Raw genomic sequence first — 16,558 nt, 5'->3', positions numbered from 1 at the left:
GCCAGAGCCAGAACTAGAAAAAGCAGCTCTTGTTTCTCTAATCTGACTCATTTGGCATCTGTGATCATTAACCTTAATTTGGGCTGCTAGAATACTAACTTGAGAGTTCCTTGTACTGCAAGGAGGTCCAACCAGTCCACCCTAAAGGAGATCAGTCCTGGGTGTTCACTGGAAGGACTAATGTTGAAGCTGAAACTCCAATACTTTGGCCACCTGATGCGAAGAGCTGACTCATTTGAAAAGACCCAGGTGCTGGGAAAGATTGAAGGCAGGAGAAGGGGACGACAGAGGATGAGATGGTTGGATGGCATCACCGACACAATGGACATGGGTTTGGGTGGACTCTGGGAGTTGGTGATGGACAGGGAGGCCTGGCGTGCTGTGGTTCATGGGGTCGCAAAGAGTCAGACATGACTGAGTGACTGAACTGAATTGAACTGAACTGAAAATACTAACATTAATTTTAAAAGTGAATACAAAACTTAGTTTTGAGTTTTCTGACAATTATAAGTATAGGGCTTTGTGACCCTGTGGACTGTAGCCTGCCAGGCTCCTCTGTCCATGGGATTCTCAAGGCAAGAGTACTGAAATAGGTTTCCATGCCTTCTTCCAGGGGATCTTCCTGACCCAGGGATCAAACCCACATCTCTTTTCATTTCCTGCATTGGCAGGCAGGTTCTTTACCACTAGCACCACCTGGGAAGCCATTAATAAAGAAAGAAATTTGCTAAGAGATGGTCTGAGCAAGATTGCAGGATGTTATTTAATATTTTAATCAGAGTGTGTGTGTTCAGTCCCTCGGTCGTATCTAACTATTTGCAGCCCCATAGACTGTAGCCTGCCAGGCTCCTCTGTCCATGAAACTTTTCCAGGCAAGAATTCTGGAACGGGTTGCCATTTCCTCCTCCAGGGGGTCTTCCTGATCCAGGGATTGAACCCATGTCTCTTGTGTCTCCTACATCGGCAGGCAGATTTTTTACCACCTGGGAAGCCCTAATTAGAGCAATTAATATATTTATTATATGTTATATATGACATATAATGAACATATAATAACTAACATATCTAATTTAATAGGTCAGACTATCTAATTAACATATCTAATTTAATCAACATTGCCAGGAGAAATGTCAACAACCTCAGATATGTAGATGATACTACTCTAATGTCAGAAAGTGAAGAGGAACTAAAGAGCCTCTTGAGGTTGAAGGAGGAAAGTGAAAAAGCTGGCTTAAAACTCAACATTCAAACAACATTCACGGCATCAGGTCGCATCACTTCATGGCAGATAGAAGGGGGATAAGTAGAGGCAGTGTCAGATTTTCTTTTCCTGGGCCCCAATATCACAGTGGATGGTGACTGCAACCACAAAGTTAGAAGACACTTGCTTCTTGGAAGGAAAGCTATGACAAACTTGCATTGAAAAGCAAAGACATCACTTCGCCAACAAAAGTCCATCTAGTCAAAGCTATGGTTTTTCCAGTAGTCATATATGGATGTGAGAGTTGGACCATAAAGAAGGCTGAGCACCAAAGAATTGATGCTTTTGAACTGTGGTGTTGGAGAAGACTTGAGAGTCCCTTGGACTGCAAGGAGATCAAACTAATCAATCCTAATGGAAATCAACCCTGAATACTCTTTGGAAGGACTGATGCTAAAGCTGAAGCTCCAATACTTTGACCCCCTGACTCAAAGAGCTGACTCACTGGGAAAGACCCTGATGCTGGGAAAGACTGACGGCAGAAGGAGAAGAGGGTAACAGACAATGAGATGGTTAGATGGCATCACCAATTCAATGGACATGAACTTGAGCAAACTCTGGGAGGTAGTGGAGGACAGGGAAGCCTGGCATGCTGCAGTCCATGGAGTTTTGAAGAATCGGACATGACTTAGTGACTGAACAACAACAAATTTAATAGGACAGACTATTTTTGAGTATTAAAGGAACAATTAAGATAGTATAAGCCAAAATCAAATTCAAATCATTGTGCATGATCCACTCACTCATTAAAACGGAGCCTTGGAGTCTGTGGGATGAATACATGGTATTTTGCTAATCTCACTAGTGTTTTGTGCTCAGAATCACGGCCCCAGAGGAAGCAGGGAGTGAGGCTTCCAGCTGAAGAGACAGACACCAGTCCACTGGCCTCAACATTCTGGATTTACGATGATCGTGTGAAAACCACCAATTATAGGGGCTGCATGGGGGCATGACGTTGAGCAAAACGATATAGAAGAGATGTTAGAAAGATCTGACCCCCGACCTTTAATTGCTCACGATCTGGTTGGGGACCTTATGCTGCCCACCCTGGCCCATCTTCTGATCCTGAAGATGTAGCTCATCTGCTTGACTTTCAAAATTATAAACTGCTCTCTCGCAGGTTTCCTGGAGTGGTTCCCCCCCACCCCCCCTGCCTGTCTCTGAATCTTTGGCTCTGGGCAATAACTCCTCGTAAAGCTTCCTGTTCTGCTGAAATTACATCCATTCCTATATTTTATGTTTATTCTTCATCTATCAGCATGCTCTTATCTGCTACGCTGGCGGTTTCCCAGTTCATCTCCCTGCTGCTTTAACCATCAGAGACTCCTACTTCTCCCCTGTCGCCTCGTTTCATAACATTTCACAGCCTTTTTCTGCGGAGGCTTGAAAGCAGTGAAATTATTCAGGCAAATGGGAAATATTCATGAGGCATCCGCTTCATGTGTGCAGAGGCACGAGGGGCCCGCTCAGATCCAGGACCACCTGTCTCCCATGTCTGCAGCCCCTGGTGTTGCTGTCTCTTCCTCTGCCTGGTCCCACCCCTCCCCAAGCTCCCTGTCTTCATCATCTCAGGCTGTGACGATGACAGAATTCTAGACTGGATGGTTATAAACAACAGAAATGGGCTCCTCGTAGTCTGGAGGCTGGAAGTCCAAGACCAAGGCCCCAGCAGATGTGGTGTCTGGTGAGAACCTGGATCGTGGTTCATAGACGGACATCTCCTCACTGTGTCTTCATGGGTAGGAGGGAGTTCATAGGATCTCTTTTATTAGGGCACGAATCCCATTGTCGGGGCAGCACCATCAGGACCTCCAAAGGCCCTCCTCCAAATACCATCACTCTGAGGGTTAAATGTCAACATGAGTTTGGGTGGACATGTCATTCAGTCCATGGCATCCACCTCGTCCTTGACCGCCATGGTATTCGGTGGTCTGCCCCTGCCCACCTTCCTCCAGTAGAACCTGCTCTCAGGCAAACGCTGAATTCCGTCCTTTGCTCCTCTCCCTGGGAACCCACAGCGGCTCCTCCCTTCTCGCTGTGTGGAGGGGCCAGGCACCTGGACAGGGAAAGGGCAGCTGGCCCAGCCTCTTGCACGGCCTGTCCTCACACCCTGCTGTCAGAAGGGTACCCACACAGAGACGTGGACGGCGACAAAGTGAGCCGTCTTTAGCCAGAAGTGTGTGTGTACCAGACTCAGGTGGGAGTGTACTGGACTTGAATAACAAAAAAGACAGCAGAGTTGGCTTCTAAAATGAGCACAGTTCAGTTAAGTCCCCTACATATGAACCTTCAAGTCACAAACTTTCAAAGATGCGAGAGTACATTCACAGGTCCAACCAGGTAAGTTATTCGAATGTCTGGCATAATCGTCACCTGCGTGCATCCTTCATAAGCAGCTGTGCTTCTGGTACTTTACTATACACTACTGTATAGAGTGCAGTAGGGCAGGATCTTTGTGTCAAGCCCAGGATGTCTGGGGGCTAGTGTTTAAGTAGTAGTGACGTAGCTGGCGTGTGTGCATGCTCAGTCGCTCCGTCGTGTCTGACTTTGTGCAACCCCGTGGACTGTAGCCCGCCAGGCTCCTCTGTCCGTGGGATTCTCCAGCCAAGAATACCGGAGGGGGTTGCCATGCCCTTGTCCAGGGGATGTCCCCACCCAGGGATCGAGCCAGCATCTCCTATGTTTCCTGCTTTGCTGGCAGATTCTTTACTGCTGAGCCACCAGGGAAGCAGTGTAGCTGGTACTACTGCGCTTTTCAACGTACTGTGCTGTACAATTAAAAATGTTTTCTTTTGTGTTTCTTTTTATGTGTTATTTATATGAAACGTATTATAAACCTATTACAGTACAATACTATATAGCTGATTCTGTTAGTTGGGTGCCTAAGCTAACTTTGTTGGACTTATAAACAAATTGAACTTATGAACACTCTTTTGTATGTAAGGGGACTTACTGTACATAAAAACCACCAATTTCCAAATGACCCTCTAAAACCCCTTAAAGCAGCACCGTATTCAACATCAATGTGTCAGCTCCCAGAAAATACAGCACAGCCCTGCGCCCACCTTGGAAGAGGCCACGCGGGAGTATTTGCTTTGGCAGCTGCTGCAACATATGTCTTACTGTTGTTGGTCTCCAAAAACTCTTTGTAGGTCACTTATCAATCCAATTCATTTGCCTATGAGACTGGTGTCACATGTCAGAGCAGAGAGTGTTCAAGTTTCTGAGATTTCTCCCACTTACACATTTACAATTCAGTAATTCTGGTCCTGGGTGTGGGTTTTCCCCCACGTGCCTCTGAATCTACACACACACACACACACACACACACACACACACAGCTTTAACCAAACACCGTGCAGCTCCTGGCACTGCCAACACCTCCTGAGGCCAGGCGCCAACATATCATCCCAGTGCCGTGCTGGTGACGGATCACTGTGACCCATGGCTGACTCACACGGCTCCTGTTAGGGGCCCTCAGCCATCGATGGAAGGCAGCTGGTCAGACAGCGAAAGGACACAATTGATCATCACAGAGATTGCCTGAGACAGAATAGACAGGGCAAAAAGATGGTGACCGGCAAGATCAAACACTGCACATGGGAGGCCTGAGGCAGCCCGTCACTTTCTGCCAGCGATCCCAGCAAAGCAGAAGAGCCGGCTGCTGGGTTTGTTTCCCAGGAGGCTCTGTGGGACCCCAGTTGTCAACGTCTGTGAGCGAGAATGGCCCTGGGCAGTAACTACCCAGCGAACTGACTGTGGAGACCCCAGAAAGGCCTCCATGGAGGGTCCCCCGAACCACAGGGCCAAAGAGGACCCTCCAGCAAACCTTAAATGTCCTCTGTCTCAATCTGTGTCAGAAACCACAGTCTCCCCCACTGTTCTCAGTCCTCTGATTGAAACACTAACCTCTTCCAGAAGCACCCTCCCAGACTCACTCAGGAATAGTGTTTTGCCAGCTGTGTGGGAAACCTTTAGCTGGACAGGAACAACAGTGTGTATAACCAAGGCATAAGACAAAAGGGAACGGTGGGGCCTGGGGTGCCATGGAGACCCTACATGAGCAACCAAAAGTATTCCAAAAAACTGTACATGCAGTCCGCAAGAAACACTCCTGGGATTTCCCCGGTGTTGCAGTGGAGGGAACACAGGTTCCATCCCTGGTCTGGGAAGGTCCCACATGTCAAGGAGCAACTAAGCCTGAGCCCGCACTCTAGGGCCCAGGAGCCACAACTACGGAGCCTGTGTGCCTAGACCCTGTGCTCCACAGCTGAGAAGCCGCCAATAAGGAGCCCACGCACCACAACAAAGAGCCGGCCCCGCTGACTGCAACCAGAGGATGCCCACGGATGGCAACGATGGCCCAGGGCAGCCAAAAAGGAACAAACACTCCTGCAGATCAGCAAGTCTAGGGCTGCATGACCTCTGGAGCCCACTTTACACAACATTTCTCAGTTCTAAGGTCGATATGAGGTAAGGTCGACCATCTCCCAAAGAAACCTGTTTTAATCAGGATATATTTGGTTGTCTGGAATATAAATCCAAGAAGGCTCGCTCCAGAAAAGAGGATTTATTGTAGGTTGTGGGTTTCAGGGATCCTAAGAAAAGCTGAAGAATGGAGTAGGGGCGCCTCCAGAGACCTCAGCGCAGAGCCACGCTCTAGCATGACAGGCAACACGGCGGATGCTGCTTCTTCCCCAGCCCTCTACCCTTAGCTGCGTCTCCAGGTGCCCACTTTCAGATTCCACAGGGAAGATACCCAGGCCTGTCTTAGACTCAGTGTCCATCCTTGAGTAAGCAGCCATGACCTGGTAAGGCCAGGTTTCATGGTCCAATCACAGTCATGCAGGCTTATCTCTTCCCTAGACAGTGGATGAGGATTCGCAACAGAACTTCCCCCAAAATGGAAAATACCAATGTTCCCAATGATGCTTTTCCTGGCCATTGACATTTCTGATCCTTCCTTTCCAGGCGCGCCCTCTGGCTAGCTTCTGTCTTCTTCCTTCTGCAAGTTCATAGACTCTGTCCCTCTGCCCTTTCTCTAGCTTTGGTTCCTCCCCACCCACTGAGGACATGCCCTCCCTGGGTCTCCTCTCTGCTAGGTTAGAAGGGAGCCTAAGAAGGTGAGTCCAAGGATAAGCTGTCCTCCTATGACCAGGAGGGTGTAGGGACACAGAGGAGCTTTGCCTCCTTGTCATTCATTCTCGGCGCATATGAGATGTCGTGGGACTTTATGAGTGCTAAATCAGTTTTATCGCCCGTATGATTTGATTGATCTTGTTAGACCTGACAAGAAATCAATTGGAAAAAAATATATGTACCTTCCCGGAATGGGCTCTCCATCTTAAGGTAAAAAGAGCAATCTAACAATCACAGAGGAAGATCCAAGAAAAAATATCACCCAGCCCATGGCCCAGGGAGGAGCCTACTTTCTGAACTCTAGGGACCAGAAGGAAGTGAAGAGGGAGACGGGTGGAAGGGATCCGGTAAGTTCAAGGATATCAGCACCAAAGGGACCTCAGAGCCTCAGAAAAGGTAAACTGTGTGCCCAGGCATCCACGAGACTCTGACTGCAAACACTCGTGAGAGTGTGTGAGCTAAGTCGCTTCAGTCGTGTCCGACTATGTGCAACCCTATAGACTGCAGCCCGCCAGGCTCCTCTGTGCAGGGAATTCTCCAGGCAAGAATACTGGAGTGGACTGCCATGCCCTCCTCCAGGGGATCTGTGAGGCTGATCCCACAGAGCACCCCACACAGCCCCAGGGAACGCGGGTGCAGTGCAGCCTCCTCACCTCCTCCCATCACCAGTGAGAAGGGCAAGCCCGGCGTTGGCTCGATACAAAGGCAGAGTGGCTCAGTGAAAGAACCTGGGCGCTGAATGAACCAAGGTTCATCTATGGGTTCTGACCACCTAACTAGCTGTGACACCCTTGATTCTTTGCCCATAAAATGACCTTGTGCAGAATCATTTGTGCTGTACCAGTCAGCTCTGGCTGTTCTAAAAGAATGCCCTCAGTAGGTGGCTTAAACACAGAACTATTTTCTCAGAGCTCTGGAGACTGGCAGTCCAAGATCAAGGCGCTGGACGGTTTGGATTCCAGGGAGGCTCTCCTCCTGGTCTGCACACAGCAGCCTTCTAACTGTGTCCTCACATGCTGGAGAAAAAGCAAACTCTCTCCTGTCTTTTCTTAAAAGTTACTAATACCATCTGATCAGGGCCCCACCCTTCTGAAGCATTTATCCCTACTTACTTCCATAAACTTTATGGAAGTTATGTTTTTGGAGCCACCCACTCCAAAAACAGTGGGTGGCTGGGGCTTCAACATATGAATTACAGGTGGAACCCGTTTCAGTCCATGGCAAGTGCTTAATGAAAATACAGATTCCTCTAAAAAAAATGATACAAATGAACTTGTCTACAAAATAGAAATAATCTCAGAGACTTTGAGAAGAAGCTTGTGGTTGCTGGTAGGGGGCAGGGGAGGAATGGAAGAAGGGATGGTTAAGGAGTTTGAGATGGACAGGAACACACTGCTCTATTTAAAATGGGTAACCACCAAGGACCTACTGTATAGCACAGGGAACTCTGCTCAATGTTACGTGGCAGCCTGGATGGGGGTGGGGGGGTTTTGGGGAGAATGGATACTTGGGTAGGTATAGCTGAGTTCCGTGGCTGTTTACCTGGAACTATCGCACGTTGTCAATCAGCTATGCATGTGTGCGTGCTCAGTCGCTTTGGTCGTGTCCGACTCTCTGCAACTCTATGGACCATGGCCTGCCAGGCTCCTCTGTCCATGGGATTCTCCCACTGGAGTGGGTTGCCATTTCCTTCTCCAGTTAATTGGCTATACTCTAATACAAAATAGAAAGTTTAAAGTTTGAAAAATAAAATAAAATGGGTAACTAACAAGGACCTACTTATAGCACAGGAAATTCCACTCAAGTTTACATGGCAGCCTGGATGGAAGGAGTGTTTCGGGGAGAATGGATGCACGTACAGGTATGGCTGGGTCCCTTGTTTGTTTACTAAAACTATCACAGCATTGTTAACTGGTTATACTCCAATACAAAGTAAAAAGTTTTTTAAATGCTACATGGCCAATAAACAAAAGCATACAGATTCCTAGGCCCCCTTGAGGCCCATAGAATCAGAGCCCATGGGGGTGAGGCCCAGGAAGCTGAATGATGAGCAAGCCTCTCTTTCCCACTTCAGGTGCCGGCCCTGCACAGTTTGAGAACTGCTGGGTGTGTCACTTGCTCACAGAGCAAAGGAGCCCTTTACAAGAGGGACGGAATTACCAAAGAGTCCCCTGTCAGCCCCCCATTTACCAGCAGCCATATTAAAAAAAAAAATGGAAACTGTGACAGACTTTATTTTCTTGGGCTCCAAAATCAGTGTGGACAGAGACCCAGGCCATAAAGCTAAAAGATGCTTGCTCTTTGGAAGAAAAGATATGACAAACCTGTGCTTAGTCACACAGTCACGTCTGACCCTTTGCGACCCCATGGACTGTATCCCACCAGGCACCCTTGTCCACGGAGATTCTCCAGGAAAGAATATGACAAACCTAGACATCATACTAAAAAGCAGAGATATCACTTTGCCAAGAAAGGTTCATATAGTCAACGCTATGGTTTTTCCATTAGTCATGTACAGATGTGAGAGTTGGACCATGAAGAAGACTGAGTGCCAAAGAATTGATGCTTTGGAACTGGAGTAGTGCTGGAGAAGACTCTTGAGAGTCCCTTGGACTGCAAGGAGATCCAACCCATCAATCCTAGAGGAAATCATTGTGAGTATTCATTGGAAGGACTGATGCTGAAGCTGAAGCTCTAATACTTTGGCCACCTGATGAAGAGTCGACTCATTGGAAAAGACCCTGATGCTGAGAAAGATTGAAGGCAGGAGGAGAAGGGACAACAGAGGATGAGATTATTGGCTAACATCACTGACTCAATGAACATGAGTTTGAGCAAGCTCTGGAAGATCGTGAAGGACGGGGAAGTCTGGCATGCTGCGGTCCATGGGGTAGCAAAGAGTCGGACACGACAGCAGCTGAACAACAAGATCAACTTATATGAAGGGGCTCCTTATGCTGCCACCAGGGAGCCTCTGTGTGTTTGAGAATAAAAGTCAAAGGGAGCTTTTAGAGACCTCGTCACTTCAGAGGAGAAAGGTGGGAAGAAATTAAAAGCAAGCATGGTTCAGAGGCCAAGCCCAGGACAGCTAAACACGTGCCAGCCCGCTCTGTGGCAGACACCCATCACCCCACCCACCCATCTGCCAAAACTCTGCCAGATTATTCCGTGTTTTTTCACCTTTAATCACTTTGGTCAGATAAGACTTTAGAAATTCATCCTTAGAGTTCAATAGGAACATTTTATGGGGGAGGAAGCAGAGAACTAAGAGATCTAGGAATTCTGATTTTAAATTCATTAGGGTCTTTAGCAGCAATATTCACAGTGAACAAATGAGAGACAAAGAATGGGAATATCTAGGGAATTCGGGGGTTATCCGTCCATAAACACTCCTGTGAAATGAGCACTCAGAGTCCTTTCGATTCTAACAGCCCCCAAAACAGCCGTGTGGATGGTGGGACTTTGGGTAGGGGAGCAGCTCCTTGGAGGACACCTCTCAGGACCACCAGCCTGGGCAGACTCACCCAGGGGTCAGCAGACCCCAAGCTGTCCCAAGGGTCCCGGGGCCGTGTTGGGTTGGGGGGAAATGGGCTGGGAGGTGGGAAGAGGTGCAAGGAGAGAGGGGACAGGTTAGAGAGAGAACTTCTCTGAAATCCCTTTAAAACAATGAGATGTCAGGACACACGGGATGCCAGTGGGGAGGCGGAGCGGCAGCAACTGGCATCGTTGCTGGTGGGAAGGCAGCCTGGGCAGCCACCTGGGAAGATGATACGCGAGGTCTCAGGGAGCTCAGCCCTCTCAACCTGCGACCACACCTGCCCCGCGCCGCGCGGGCGCCCGGCTGCTGCCTGGGGAGCCGCCCCACCGCCTGCGCCCCGGGGGCTGTCCCCGCGCTGTGCAGACGCAGCCCGGCCGGAGAGGGGCCTGAGAGTCAGCAGCGAGGGCTCCTCCGCGGACCGATGCCGGCGGCCAAGTCAGGGCCCCCCCGGACGGCAGCTAGCCCTCCTGTGAATGATGACGGCCGGGCCCTCTGCGTTCCTGCCCCGCACTCCCCAGCCCCCAGTCAGCGCCAGCAGCGACCCGAACCCACCTCCTGAAGCAAGTCACACACACGCACGCAATACCATCATGCACACCAGTTCACACACCACTACACACACCAACTCACACCCCAACTCACACACCACCTGCACACACACCCCAACTCACACACCACTACACACACACCCCAACTCACATACCACTACACACACACACCACCTACACACACACCCCAACTCACACACCACTTACACACATGCCACCTACACACACACCCAAATTCACACACCACTACACATACCAACTCACACCCCAACTCACACGCCACCTACACACACACATACATACACACCAACATACACCAATACACACTACCTACACACACACACACACATATACCAACTCACATATACACATGAACTCACACCACCTACACACACACATACACACACCAACTCATATACACAGCAACTGACACACACCATCTACACACACATACCATAACACCCAGGCACACCCCAATTCAGATACCACGTGCATGCATACATGCACACACCAACTCATACTCTCACACACCACCTACACACACACATACACACATACCAACTCACACATACACACCAACTCACACACTGCCTACACACAAACATGACATACACACCAGTTTACATACCACCTGCATACCCATACACACACCAACTCACACACCCACACACCCCCGACATACATACCGATTCACACACAACCTACACACACACACACACACACACAGGCGCCTATGGGAGTTAAACTCGGTAAAATTGGACATCACAAGTGGGCTTGGGGAAGACGGACCTCTGAAAGGCAGCCTTGGGGAAGTGCATGGAAAGGGTTTTCCACCCCACGCACAAGGTGGCATTTGCAGGTTAGAGAAGGGGGCAACGTAGATTTTTTTGGAGCATACACACGGACGCAGCGAGGCTCATCCCTCTCTGTGACCAGCCTCCTGCCCCAGGGCCCTGCGGCCAGCCGGGGAGCCAGCCTCGACCCATGGAGAGGGAGGCCGCTCCGGGGCCGCCTTCTCCATGTCCTTGGATGGGAGCTGGCCGGGCTGGCGCTGGCCCATCACTGAGTAACTCAGCGACCAGCGCTGCTTCCTGCAGGACCAGCCTCCCGTGGGGGCCCCAGGAGGCAGGCCCGCCCCCCAGCACAGCCCACCTGCTCGGGGAGGCCCTGCCAGCGTGGATTTCATTTTCAGTCAATCGGCTCCATCACAGCGATCTTTTTCACCAGGCGACAATATATTTCAGGCCAGGAGTGGTCACCCATTTAGTATATTAGTGCTTTGGGTCTAAATCAGTGGCCGTGGCCTGGGCTCGGTGTGTGTTCACTCTGCTTCAGCGGGTGATGTATTTGAGTCAGGCTGATGAATCTGGTTTAGGAGGTGATCTATTTCCATTTCCAGCCAGTAATTATGTTTTAATGTGTGATATATCCCTTTCTGGATGAGGTATATTAAACCCCTGATGACTGTAGTATTTATTTCAGCGTGTTATGTATGCATACAGCCATTCATACACATTTCCACGTTTAATGCATCCGCTCTGCCATGCCATATATATTCCTGACTCCTTCTGAAGTTTCGGACTGAATGGCACCTCATAAAAATGCCACTTCATTAAGAATCAACAGGAATAAGCCAACCAGAAAAAAAAATTTTTTTTTTTATTGATGAAGGTTGAACAGAGAAATATCAAGTTCACGTCTCACTTCCCACAGGGGAACCAGACAATGAAATCTTTATTGGGAGATTCTGGATGTCAGGAATGCACTTCATCTTGTCAGGGGTTGTACAGCTGGGGAAAATAGATCACCTGAGGTGAATCGTGGCCAAAGAAGCCTTCTCATCTCAGCGGCTGGGGTGCCTTTGTGTCAAATGGCCCGATGTTTCCCTTCCTGAACGACCTCTTTTTGTCAGTGGGCCCTGCATTCCAGTCCCTCCCAGAAGCCCTTGAACACTGAGCATTGAGCCTTCAGAATCCTCTCTTCCCCATCGCAGCCAGCTTTCCCAGAGTGGACGCTGTGATGGGGTCCAAGTGGAGGGACCTGGTGGGCATGACCATGTGTGGAGGGCAGATGCTGCAGAGCTGCCCCACGGGACCCACTGGCAATGCCTGTATCCCCATCGCACCTGGAGGTGGGAGGTGGTACCCAGGATGGCAGCTGAGGCAGCTCTGTAGCTGAGACAGGAACTGAGGCCTCCTAGTATTTGGGGCCGCAGGACACCACACACCTAGGGGCACCAAGCAGCCACCTTCCCAACTCCCAAAACACACAAAATACACACCAGCTCCCCTCCCTCTTCCCTGGTGGCTCAGCAGTAAAGAATCTGCCTGGAATTCAGGAGACCTTGGTTCAATCCCTGGGTTGGGAAGATCCCCTGGAGAAGAAAACGGCTACCCACTCCAGTACTCTTGCATGGAGAATCCCATGGACCAAGGAGCCTGGCAGGCTACAGCCCATGGGCTTTCAAAAGACCTGGACATGACTTTAATGAAGACTAAACCACCACCACTCCCTCTAACAAGGCTCTCCCCAGGAAGTTCTCCAGCAATCCCCACCCTGTTGTCCTTTTAACCAACAAGGAGAATGCTGCAAACACTCTCCTGGTGGGTGGGATTTTGGTCAAGGTCAGGCTGATCTTTCACTACAAACACCATGTGATATCACTTATATGTGAAACCTCAGATAAGACACAAATGGACAAATCTGTGGAACAGAAACAGACTCACAAACATAGAGAACAGACTTGTAGTTGCCAAGGGGGTGAGGGGGTCGGGGAGGGATGGATTGGGCGTTTGGGATCAGCAGATGCTAACTATTGTGTATAGGATGGATAAACCACAAGGTCCGACTGTAGGACACAATATCCCGTGATAAACCATCATGGAAGAGAAGCTGGAAAAGAACATTTATGTGGGTATAAGAGTCATTTTGCTGTACAGCAAATCGTTAATGTTTAATATGTTGGAATTAATACAGCATTGTAAATCAACTTTACTTCAATAAAACTTTTTCAAAATTAATCTTTTTATTCATAAAATCCATTCTAGATTTTTTTAGAAGTAAATGAGCACTCCTGCCTCTTCCCTGGGGGACTCATCATTCCCAGACACCCTGGTCCTGCCTGTCACCAAAGAAAGATGCTGCCGTCAGCATCTCCAGAGGAATAAGGAAGGTGCTCCCGTGAAGGCCAGGGCAACACTAGGAAGCAGAGAGGGGCTCTCACGGGTGGGGAGCTGCACCCATGGAGGCCACCCCAGCCTTCATCTTTCCTTGGAGGTCTCAAGCTTTAACTTCCCAATGTCATGGACTCCCTAAGCTGTGGAAAGATAGAAACCCCTCCTCCTTTACCCTTGGGCCCATGAGCCTGACAGCTCTTGGCTGTGGGGTTGCTTGTACATTTTAGAGTGTGGGCACCTGCTGAGCTTTTACCCACTAGATACCACCTCCGACCCAGTCACGACAACCAAAAACGTCTCTCGATGTGGCCAGATGTCCCCAGAGGCAAGACTGTCCCCTGGATGAGAATCACTGCTTTAGGCTTATGGTTTTCAAATGGAACATAACAAAAAACTGACTTAAAAAAAAGAAACATAGTATATAGTGCAGTAAGGCGGAAAGAGAGAAGGAATCTGGGAAGATGGTCCTGATGGACCCGTCTACAGAGCGGCAATAGCGCTGCAGACGCAGAGAACAGGCGGGTGGACGCAGCGCGGGAGGAGCGGGCGGGGCGCATGGGGAGGGGAGCGCGGAAACGCGCACGGCCATACGTGAAACGGACGCCGCGGGGATTTCCTGCGTGAGGCAGGGAGCTCGAACCCGGGGCTCTGTGACAGCCGAGGGGTGGGATGGGGTGGGAGGGGGAGGGAGGTTCCAGAGGGAGGGGACGTCCGTGTACCTGTGGCTGAGTCTTACGGATGTGTGGCAGACACCAACACAATATTACAAAGCAATTATTCTCCAATTAAACATAAATAACTTTTTTTTAATTTTAAAGGAGAAAAACACAGTAAGAACAGAAAATATGAACAGCATGAAAATAGCCAATCTAAAACTCTGGGTTTACATTCTAAGAACCTCATTCCAAACCTCCAAGGACTGCATGGCACCCAAACGGCCTCCTTCCAGGACAGCTGCCCCAGCTGGGTGCACACAGCCTCAGGGCCCCCGCCCCCAGCTGTGTCTTCTCACACAGGCCCAGCAGGTTCCACATTCATCTTGCCTTTACCATAAAGAAATGCCCACTTCCCGGTTCCTTCAAAAGTATACTAGGGAGGAGGAAGAGGCAAAGACAGAGGAAAAAGGAAGAAAAACTATTAGAGTAATTTCAAAGATTTTAAAGACATTTCAAGGACAATTTTTTTCATTTCAATGACTCATCCCCTGCATCAGTTCAGTTCAGTAGCTCAGTCATGTCCGACTCTTTGTGACCCCATGGCCTGCAGCATGTTAGACCTCCCTGTCCATCACCAACTCCTGGAGTTTACTCAAACTCATGTCCATTGAGTCTGTGATGTCATCCAACCATCTCATTCTCTGTCGTCCCCTTCTCCCACCATCAATCTTTCCCAGCATCAAGGTCTTTTCTGAGGATTCAGTTCTTCACATCAGGTGGCTAAAGTATTGGAGCTTCAGCTTCAGCATCAGTCCTTCCAATGAATATTCAGGACTGATTTCCTTTAGGATGGACTGGTTGGATCTCCTTGCAGTCCAAGGGACTCTCAAGAGTCTTCTCCAACACCACAATTCAAAAGCATCAATTCTTCAGTGCTCAGCTTTCTTTATAGTCCAACTCGCACATCCACACATGACTACTGGAAAAACCATAGCCTTGACTAGACAGACCTTTCTCAGCAGAGTAATGTCTCTACTTTCTAATATGCTCTCTAGGTTGGTCATAGCTTTTCTTGCAAGGAGCAAGCATCTTTTAATTTCATGGCTGCACTCACCATCTGCAGTGATTTTGGAGCCCAAGAAAATAAAGTCTCTCACTGTTTGCATTGTTTCTCCATCTATTTGCCATGAAATGATGGGACCAGATGCCATAATCTAAGTTTTTTGAATGTGGAGTTTTAAGCCAGCTTTTTCACTCTCCTCTTTCACTTTCATCAAGAGGCTCTTTAGTTCTTCTTCACTTTCTGCCATAAGGATGGTATTATCTGCATATCTGAGGTTATTGATATTTCTCCCAGCAATCTTGATTTCAACTTGTGGTTCATCCAGCCTGGCATTTCGCATGATGTACTCTGCATATAAGTTAAATAAGCAGGGTGACAATATACAGCCTTGATGTACTCCTTTCCTGATTTGGAACCAGTCTGTTGTTCCACGTCCAGTTCTAACTGTTGTTTCTTGACCTGCATACAGATTTCTCAGGAGGCAGGTAAGGTGGTCTGGTATTCCCATCTCTTTAAGTATGTTCCACAGTTTTTTGTGATCCACACAGTCAAAGCATTTGGTGTAGTCAATAAAGCAATTGGCGTAAGCATTTGGCATAGTCAATAAAGCAGAAGTAGATGTTTCTCTGGAACTCTCTTGCTTTTTCTACGATCCAACTGGAGAAGGGAATGGCAAACCATTTCAGTATCACCCCCATCACCTTCACACAAATATTTTAACTTTTATACATTCAGTGTGGGCCACATGTATATTCTTCAGTGACTATGTATCAACTACATGCAACTTTGTAGCCCAATTGTTTTACTTCACCTTGTATTATAAGCATTTTCCCAAGATGCTGTGTAAGTGTTAGTTGCTTCAGTGGTATCCGACTCTTTTGCAATCCCATGGACTGTAGCTCACCAGGCTCCTCTGTCCATGGGATTCTCCAGGCAAGAACACTAGAGTAGGTTTCCATTCCCTTATCCACAAGTTGTTTTATAGGTTTAGAATTATGAGCTGTTCATAATTGAGCAATATCTCAACGATGGTAAAAACAAATAGGATAAGCTCAGTTTTGCTGTGATTAGGATCAATTCCAAACCATCCCAATGAGGTCTATTCTGTGCTCACTCCAAGTCCATGAGGGTCCATGAGCATCTGAGGACTGTCCAGCAGCTGTCCCCGTGGATGGCC

Source organism: Bubalus bubalis, chromosome 8 (genome assembly GCF_019923935.1).
Source record: "Bubalus bubalis isolate 160015118507 breed Murrah chromosome 8, NDDB_SH_1, whole genome shotgun sequence".
Classification (NCBI taxonomy): domain Eukaryota; kingdom Metazoa; phylum Chordata; class Mammalia; order Artiodactyla; family Bovidae; genus Bubalus; species Bubalus bubalis.
The sequence above is the reverse complement of the archived record's forward strand: the minus strand, read 5'-3'. Positions refer to the sequence as shown.